A 10,262-nucleotide genomic window follows, 5' to 3' on the forward strand; every position below is an offset into this window, starting at 1 on the left:
TTGGTTACCGCACCCCTCATTACTGGTCTGTCCCTGTCGAGGAGCTCACAGGCCCTGATGATGATCCTGAGAGTTTTCTTCACACCTGTGTGGCCTAGCAACGAAACCGATTGATCTAGCGAGTTTTCTACCAATGGAGGTGATCAATTCAAGAAGTACATCTAGGCTGGTCGAGCCGTGAGTGATGAAACATCTATTTGAAGATGTAAGCGCAGCCCACATTTTCTGATCTTGGCTGTTCTCCGCGCCGGTTGCCCACACGGAGTCATCCATTGAAAATAGTGGCTTGTATCTAGTGTGGGAAATACTGAGCTTGGGATAGAATTCTGTGCTTCACTGAGCCGTCTTTCATCTCAGAGAGAGTTTCGGTACGGGTAGCTGTTGTAGTTCAGAGGAAAGTTGATTATTGTGCTTATTGTTCAGAGGGAAATATGTGGCTATATATACAGAAGAACAAGTTGATTGGAAACAACCTGTTCCTTCGTCTAGACACTTCGGGATTAATTCCGATGTTGCGACTTGATTCCTGATCTGCACCAGCTTCAAATCACAACAGTGATCAAAGAGGCCTCATTACGGATTTGCAGACATTGCATATAGATAATCGCCTCGCTTATTTAGCAAAAAGAAACTCCGTAAACAATCTAGATTACCGCATAGAGCTCAAAGGGCCGTTTGAAATTACTTTTGACATGTTCTTTCCCAGCCCAAGAGTAGGTTGTAGAATATCTCTGACAAAGAGTGGAGCCTTTGGCGTACCAAAATCAAGGGGCAGACTGCATTCAAGTCATCCAAAGCAACTGCGGCGTATTAAGAAGTCGGAGTTTGTGAGACTGAAATTCCATTTTGACGTGGCTCAAGTTCGTACAATAAACCACAGTCTGCTTGCTATTGAGACCAGCAGACCTCGACAGAGAAATGAGTCATTCGTTCCGCAGAAATAGCAGCAGCATATTCATATGCAAGTTGCAAATGCGCCTCATCCATACAGCCCTTTGTAGATTCCAAATGCAGCTCACCCAGGAATTCAAGTGTAGCATTACGCATCACTGAGCTTCGAGCGGCCAGCCATGAGGTGTCAGCGCACCGCGAAAAGCAGGATTGTAAAGGGCGCTATGTTCATCTAGAGTGACTACATAGCGGTTTCGACCTCCACATTTCCCATGGGTCAGATAATGAGAGTTGAGGTTATCACGACGGACAAACCTGCGATGACACCCGGGAACCCAGCAGGCATGGACTCTGATACCTGAGTGACAGTGCAAGTGGCGTGAAAGGTTCTTCTGGCGCTTGAAGATTTTATTACATCCCGACTGAACGCATATGAATCCTGGCGCTGCGATATTTGGCGGCAAGGACGGCAGCCCAACTTCGTATTGAGCACAATTCATGGATGACTCGACCTTGCTCGGCTTGAAGCATTCTCTTTCATCTGAATTGAGATCGATTGAAAGATCGGGCCAAGGAGAGTCGCAAAGACGGTAGGGATCGAGTGAGCCTGACCCGTGGCCGTACGACCTCGATCGTGCAGCGAAGGTGTTGGCAAATTCCCCTGGACAGATTGGATTTTGGTAGCAGTCTGCTGTTGCTGTAGCGATGCACTGATGATTCACAGTACTGAGTAGAACTGCGACTTGGGGATAAAGAGAGTAACTGATGTGATTTTGCGATTCCGGAATGATGATTGCTGATTGCGGGATAATGTATAAACCCGTGTCACATAAGGGCGGTCTATGAGCTGTCCAGTCGGCAGGTGCGTAGCTGCAGCTCCTGTTCAGTTGGTCAAAACACATTGTGCCGTTGCTTAGCTGAGAGCCCAGCTAGTAATACGACGACCTTAGCAAAGAAAGGGATATTTCGACTCGTTCAGAGATCATTCGTGTTGGGTGAACGACTGGTGTGGGATGATAGTGTCTCAGGGACTTTTACAAGGTGGAGGATGGAGTTGCTATATAGACGCTCGCTTAAATTTCTCTAATTTTAGATTCTTCGTGATCTCCCAATTGGAACCGGCTTAATTTGCGTTGAAAGAACGAAACTAACGGGGTTGGTGAATGAACGTCGACATAACTGTTGAGTCGAGCGAAACAATGAAACTTGGAACCCCTCCCTGCTTTCTTACTTCTTCAATCTCATATTTTTGAAAGGAACTTCAAGGCAAAATAACCTACTTTCCAAAAAGTATAGGTGTGCCTCAGCACGTAAAACTGTCATCCCAGCCAGCTCTAGACATGAAAGCCTTTAGGATGGGAAAAGGTTTGGGACCATCAAACCAATACTCGTATAGAGGTAGAGTGGTTATGAATCTCAAGAAAATAGTTACTCTCACTGCTTGCTCCATGCCGCACCATCAGGCAGTAGATATTACCACCCCTGAATATCAGGAATGAAAAAGCCTCCTATCTGCCATCACTTTTTGAAGCATCTGAAATCGGTAGACATAAAAGAGCAGTGAAAATGCTAGTGTAGTAAATCCAGTGGAAACAGCCGTTGCCAAAGCCATAACGGACCAATGGCCAGCGCGTGAAGTGTAAACATTGACCAGGGTGGTGAGAAGCCCGGCCGCGGCGTTCAGAGACACTGGCCTATTGCCTATCAGTAAAGAACCCTCATCTTTCTTGGCATGACTCACATGAAAATCTTGTTGATCAACCAGGTGTAGACATATCGCAGTTGACGAAAGTGGAATAGCCAGAGAAGAGCGAAAGCCCCAGCCATCAAGAAGAAACATGCTATGCCGAGTAAAGGCGGGTTGTGGATGGTATGTAGTATATGACGTCCAGCGCCGTTATGGTTGAGAGCACTTTCGACTTGATTGGACGTCTGGAGGGAGGTAAAAGTGCCAGGAACCACCAAATACCCGGCAAGCAGGACCCAATTGGCTGTACTTGCAATGATGTTATATGTGAATTGGACCTCGGCCTCTTCTCGCAGCATTCGGGCAAAACGAGTCTCGGAGCGGGGTCGGGGTGCATCTTGAGTTAAGACATTCTTATCGGAGTTGTACCAGCATCTTACTGCCTTCCAAAGAGTATGTGGCAGGCGAATGAATGTGCGTATCGACATTTTGGATTCTGACTATGGGAAAGCGATAGCACCATGAAGTCTTTCACGAAGGAGTTGGGAATATGGGGCACTGGACGTGATCCAATTTATATGACCCTATGAGACTGTAATTCATTAAGCCTCACAAATGCCTTGTGACTCCTCCCTTTATTACCATTCTTGGGCGAGCCGACGAGACTTTGAACTTCATACTTCAAGATATTGCGGTCAAGCAGTTCTTTCTACTAAAGGATTACAAAAGTTGATGGGTGCGGTTATATTGCGTTTAGGTGGCAGTCATGAGCCCTTGGTTATATGCAAGCAGCTGATATTGGGCGGACTCAAGCAATAGAGACGGACAATAAATTTCTTATGAGAATTTTTTTTTTGATGCTGTAAGCTCAATATTTGCGATTGCAACCTTTTCATCAACATTGGTGGAGTGACGAAACTAAGCTACGAAGACTCTGCACGGGAAAATTCCATATATTCCATTTCTTGTCCCAGAGTCACATCATCACAACCACCTCATGCATCGGATGACAATGCTTACCGACTGGCTATCTCAGCGAGAAGTCCAAGAGAAATTCGCGCTAGCAGCAGCTCTCGTCTTTACAGCATGGCTGCTTTACTGCTTAACGCACCAAATAGGGCGTTATTTCTCAGGCGCATGCCAGTGTGTGTCATGGTGGGCGTTCCAATACCCGGTGCCCCGACATATGTCATGTGTAGATCTGTCTTCCTACGCGCAGGCCATAATAGTTGCGTTCTTCTGGGGCCTCAACGTCGTAGCCTTGGTCTTCCGAGCTTCGACGTGGAGAGACGTCCAGATGCGTGCCGGCTGCCTTTCCGTCATACACCTGCTGCCACTCTGCGTCGGGTTCTCTTTCAGCCTCCCCGCCCAGGTTTGTCACCTTGAGCGACAAACCTTTCGGTGGCTGCACAGATGGCTCGGACGTGTTTGTGTCTGTCACTGTCTGGTCCATACGACACTGATAGTGAACGCTATCAAAAACGCGGCGCGCATTTCGACCGTACTCGTGCTTCCAATTGTGGTAAGTTTCGCCCAGCAGGAACACATCCTCAAATCGAACCACAATCGCTAACACTGTTGATTTGAATGATCCAAGGCGGCATGCAGTCTAACTATGATCCTCCCACTGTCGCTTCATGTCTTCTTCCAGCGACGACCGCGATTCGTCTTGAAGACCCATTATGCTCTTGCCCTGATCGCCGTTTCTTTTCTGGAAGTGCATCTGTTTCAGGTCAATTCCGTGTATCGTTGGGTCTTGCTTGGCGGCATCTGCTCCTGGATGGCCTGCAGCGCAGGAGCTTTGGTGCATGCTATGTGGTCGCACCGATCGTGGTATCTAGGGCCTGATGTGGTAGAAGTTAGCCTATTTAACAGTCTTCTCTGGCTGAAGATCACGGTCTCAGCTCAAATGCGGACAAAACCTGGTCAGTATATTCAACTGTGAATGCCACGCTTGGGGGTTGCCGTTTGCCTGGAGCTTCCAATTTTTTTCATCACGTCGACGGAGCGCGAGCACACGAACACAGACGGACCATCCACCTCGCAAAAAGGAAAACGTAAAGTTCTCCGAGTGGTGACCAGACCTTCCTCCAGTCTGACAAAAAAGCTAACGCAGCGTATTTTACACGCTGGCGTGCCGAGTCTGAGCCTGCCAGCCTTTGTGTTTGGCCCTTACGGAGGCGCACATTCGTTTGGCCAGAATGGAACGGTGGTATTTGCTCTGGAGGATATCGGACTCTTGCGGGCTTTGCCGTTCATTCGTGATTTGGTAGAGGGCAGCCGCGAACGCGCAAACAAGGTTCGACGTTTGGAAGTTCTTTGGCAGACTGAGTATTCAAAGTTTAGTAAGTTAAGGACGCTCCAGATGCCGTGTCTAACTGACCGAATCTCTCAGAACATCAAAGCTGGGTCCACCGCGAAATCCAGCATATACTGAAGCTTGACTTGATGGGAGACCGGATGGGATCAGGGACAGGGGAGACTCCACAGGAGCATCACGGATTCGATGTGTTTTGCCTTTGTAAACGAATCATTCCTGCAGCCTTTACACTGACATGAGACGGACTCAGATCTTGAACTTTTCGATTCATCTTTTGCACGCCCCTTCAGCGACGCGCAAATTGCTGAAGAATAGAACGCGTCTGCATTACTACTTCACGCCTGTTGATGTTGAAAAGGTATTGGTGCATCACATTCGCACACAATCGGGTAACATTGCCGTCGCAGGTAAACAGTTCTCAGCCCCTATTCCGAAGTCGTGCTGATAAAAATTACAGTGTGCACTGGCGAGAAGCTACGCGAGCGTGTGACCCGTATTGCACAACGAGAAAAGTGCCCGAGGTTGTCAATCGTTAACCTTGACATGGAAGCGGAGCCATGTGTCATGCGTACGACTGGTGGTGGCGAGGATCCTTTGAGCGTTGACTACGTGCAATATGACAACTCTGCATCGCCTCAGAGGCAGGGGCCGGATAACTCTGTCCATAACACCGTAGTAGCATCTTGCAAGCGCAATGGTGGAATTTTTGAGGACTCGACCAGAGGAATCCCACTGGTTTTGCTGGAAGACAATAATCACGCGCGGTGGGTTCGGTCCAAGATTCTCGATGGGTATAAGCGATGATCTTGTCCGGGGCGCACGGCCCTCTCAGGAATGATCTATTGTGTTCATGATTTCAACCAGTGGTGTCGTGCTGCTCCTATCTACTATGCCGGGCTTTCCAATGAAAATATTCTCGTTTGTGACCTCAGGTGTCAACTAGACTATCAATTCCCGCATCAAAGTTAAACCACCGTGCTCGATGATCACACATTCCCGTAGATAGCTTGGGCTAAGATAAAAATAGCTAGCTACCTGTTAGGGGCAGTCGGCACAAGACCATGATCGACAATGTTCACTGTTGAATTTGGTCGCTACGAAATGCAAGGTTCCCTCCTTCTTTCATTGATCTGATTGCTTTGGAGCGCTCTAGACTATCTAGACTCAAATCTCGCTCGATGAGGAACTAAAGGACTAATAGCGTTACCTCAAGGTATTCTCTGAAATGTGCCGTATCAACGTCTTATAGCAGAATGGGCTTACTATCATACTCATGTCTCCTTTCACAATGACTTCACAAAGAAAACTCTCGTTCTGCATTCAATCTGCCCATGCATCCAGCCCAAGCTCCCAAGGAGGCTCATTTCTCCATCCCGCCTGCCTCGGGCCTCGAAAAGGTGGAATACCAACATCCCAGCTTTTCACGGCCGGTAACTGAAGCTTAATCCTCGCCTCGATCAGAATACTTGACCCGGTGGTGCGCGGTCTTGTTCGTGATGTTGGTCATCATTACCAACTCATCGATTGGAGGGCCCGGGTTGAAAGGCGTGCTCTGTTGGTTGTCAGCTGCAGAAAAGGAGGAAGGCGGATAACCATACCTGCAATATTTCATTCACAGAGCGTGTCTCGAGCTGCAAGGGAAGATTCTTGATCATGGGCAACCATTCGTACGTTGTCGGATTCTTTTTCATCAGACCGCTGATCACGTGGGCCAAAGCGGAAAGCTTCATAGTAGCAGCATCCATCGCTTCGGGGTCGATCTGGATGCTGTTTTCGACACCGGCTAGACAGACGTTAGCTCTGCTTTCCATAAATTTTGTTCCACCTCATACCAATTTTTACTTGACCAGTGGCGGTAAGCAATATTGTCTTAGCATTCAGCACATTGAGGACCCTCCCATGGTCGGCAAGATGTCGAATGCCTTCAAGCACCTACTGCAGTTAGAGACACATTCCTGAAAGCTGCGCAGCACTTACCTGTTTCGCAATGGCAATCACCTCCGTCGCTTTGATGATGCCTTGAGCCGCCATGATCTGCTCGACGGATACTTCAACTGGCTCCCACATGAGAAACGCCATACCGCCGTGGCGATAGCCTCCGAGCAATTGTCGGAAGCTGCGGTGGGGAGTCTGGTCGTTGAAATCTTTTAAGATGTTTCGAGCCAAAGTAGCGCACTCTGACTTTTGAATATGCACCAATTCTCCCTTTGCTTGCTTCCGCCGCGCAATACATAGAGGGCGATCCTACATGATCTCCGCAGTTGAGTCAAAGTGGTCCTCCGGATCCTGGTCACATATCTTGACCTTGGGACCGGGACCTGGAACCTCTGGTTGCCTGGCTGCGTTCGAGACGAGAGTTGTCGTTGAGCGAGGATCGAGGCTTTGATCGGATGCATCGACCCATATTGTCTGGCGTGCGCGGGATGACATTTTTTCTCTGGTGAGTGTTGGAGACTCGCTCGGCTAGAAGAGGTCTTATAGACCTAGAGATCCAAGGTGCGTGGATTCCATGTAGGGACTCCTCGCTTTTGTCAATCCTGCAATATCTTGTGGTTGATTGATTCGTTGGCTCGGGTCTTTCAGGCGACTCAAAAAACCATGTAATCGGTGACAGTACCATCGTAACGATCATTTGTGAGGGCTGGAGGCTCAAAATTGTTGGCAGCTAATACCCCATCTTAATTGATCTTCCGAGCGCGCCCAACGTTGATCCATCGGCGCTTTGCATTGACTATCTACATGACACCACGCACTCTCCACATATGGACAGTTGCAAGTGAGGCATTAGGGAGAGAACTGAGGCCCGGCTGTGTCTCTCTCCTGTGAGCATACATTTGGAATACGACATGATGGATTACGCCGTCAATTTACAACAGGACTATCCACCCTCAATCTTTTGTCCACTGCTGCCAAATAATCGGTCCAAGTCGATTGCCATTTTGAGTGTCTGTCATTTATTGCTTTTCTGAACATTCTATATCAGGCCCCTATGCGAAGAAAAAACACCGTCGCTGTACAGTAGATAAACAGGGTGCTGAGGTCCCTCAACTCTAGGCTCACAGATGCGTAGCAAATCATACGTTGCAGACAAGCGGCAAAATGTGACTCCTGCAGTCCGCTTCAAATGATACCCTGGAAGCAGATTGTGAGGATACAGACTCAAGTGACAACACTGCGGTCTATCAAGCTAGGTTGACCATCGCTATATAAGAGCGCATATCATCAACCTAAGATGACCGAGACTAGCAATGGCAGCATGGCTCGATCTGGTCCGCGAGGACGGCGTATGGTCCTTGGTAGATACCCATCGCCTGGAAGAGCTGGTGAAAGAGATGCCATATCCTAGCTGCCAGTATCCCTGTCTGCTCTTTTTTGTGGGAAATGCGAATCGTATGCGGGCTTTGCGGACTCTTTTCCCGCAAAACAATGTCTCACGTCAAGGCCCAGCAGGCATGGTCCGCCTTCATCTCAGCGCCCGGACAGCTCATGCAGAGCAGCCAATTTTGTTCGCGGAGAGCGCTTTGTGTGGGGAAAAATCTCTAGGCGACACAAAATGGCTCAGGTATGCCACGCATCTGCACCAGAGGCACACACTGACTGACGTCGGCGGTGAATTGGTGCCCGCACGACTTCGCCAACAACTCGCTGGCCACTTGGTCATGCCCTGGACGCAGATGATGTGTCTGTTTGTCGATACGTCGGTCGACCTGAAAGCAGCCGGGGAACTGCTCCGAATCCCACGCAGACCACTGGCGGTTGGGGACGAATGTCTCTCCAATGCGCTGCATGTTGTGATTGTGACCGAGAAAACCCCCCCGGAAGACATCGGGCGCCAAGTGAGTCTATGGGAGCTCTCTCACGCCGATAGACTCACTATCTTGGATTTACGAGAAAGGAGCCGGTGCTCCGATGATGTCGCCTTTGAACCCTTGCGTGGTCTCATTTTGGACCGTCTTCCAGATATTTGGACCGCGCAGCAATCAGACTATCGACTATTCTCGGCATTGCACCTCGGTGCATTCTGGAAGTTGAGCCTGCAACACCCGCTGCACATCCTTGACACCACGCCGTTTGATCTGTTGGCTCACGCGCGGCGCAATTTTGCAAAAGCCCCGAGTTTGCATGAGTCTTTGTGCGAGGGTGTACGCTTAATGCGAATTGACGGCTACACCGAGGGAAATATTAACGGAGCCGTGGCGTCTGCGCTCCTCATGGATGCGTATCCCCCGGGAATGCACGGTAAGATCAATCCCCCTTCGCTAAGCATAGTGCTGACTTCTCAGGATTCTCACCGGCGGCTTTGATGAAGAAGCTTTATGGGGAGTGGTGGGCTGCAGAGCGGGCCGGCGAGAGTCTTGGCCGCTACGGATGCGTGTTGTCGCGATTCAAGCAGTATTTTGCGCAGCTCGGCCCGCTAAGATCATCGTCAAGCATTCGGAAGACCACGCTCAACCGCCTCTATCGCCAGGGCGGTGAGAACGCGCTGCGATCCGCTGTTGTTTGTTTGGTTTGTCTAAGCCGGCCGCCCGAGCATATGCTACCATGCCGGCACGCCCTGTGCGACACGTGTGTCGTGATCTTTGGGCAGCCCAGCGAGCTCGGCCTTTACCATATCAATATACCTGAATGTCCTCTTTGTGGCTGCGAGAATGATGTTGTCATCCGCCAACTTCCTCCTACCAAGGGCTCGTTGATTCTCAGCTTGGACGGCGGCGGGGTGAGGGGTCTGTTGCAACTGCGGCTCCTGCGGGCGCTAGAAGAGCGCATCGGCCTGCCCATCAATTCACTTCCAGACCTTTGCGGCGGGACCAGTGTCGGTATGGATAGCCTACCTAATTGTCGAACTACGCGCTGAATCTTTCTAACAGGAGCCTTGTCCGCCATCAACCTCTTCCTCAACAACCGATCGCTCGATGAATGCCTGGATGTGTTTCCAAGCTTTGCGCAGAGAATCTTCCGACGCGCGAGACTCCCGGTACCTCGCTGTTTTCGATGGATAATGTCCGCGTTCAATCTGCTGACAGGTGGCCTCTATGATTCTTCCGAGTTATCGGGGGCGTTGAAGGAAGCCGTCGGCCCTGAATACCACATGTTTGCCCCTGCCAGGATATCCCCGGCAGGCTGTCGTGTGGCACTTGTGGCAAGTCGCACCTCGGATGGCAAGGCATGCGTTTTGGCCAACTATCGGGGCTGCGGTCAGCGTGGTGCATCTGCTGCCTATCGATTTTTGGTAACGAACAGTCCGGAAGGTCCGTTGCTGGCTGATGCGTAAGTGATTTTCTTTGTCTGGTTATCGATCATATTTGGGATAGGCAATTCACAGCTCACTTTCTTTGTGCAGGGCAATGTGCAGCGTAGCGGCCC

The sequence above is a fragment of the Penicillium angulare genome (assembly GCF_028827245.1).
Source record: "Penicillium angulare strain IBT 27051 chromosome Unknown utg000001l_segment0_segment0, whole genome shotgun sequence".
NCBI lineage: Eukaryota > Fungi > Ascomycota > Eurotiomycetes > Eurotiales > Aspergillaceae > Penicillium > Penicillium angulare.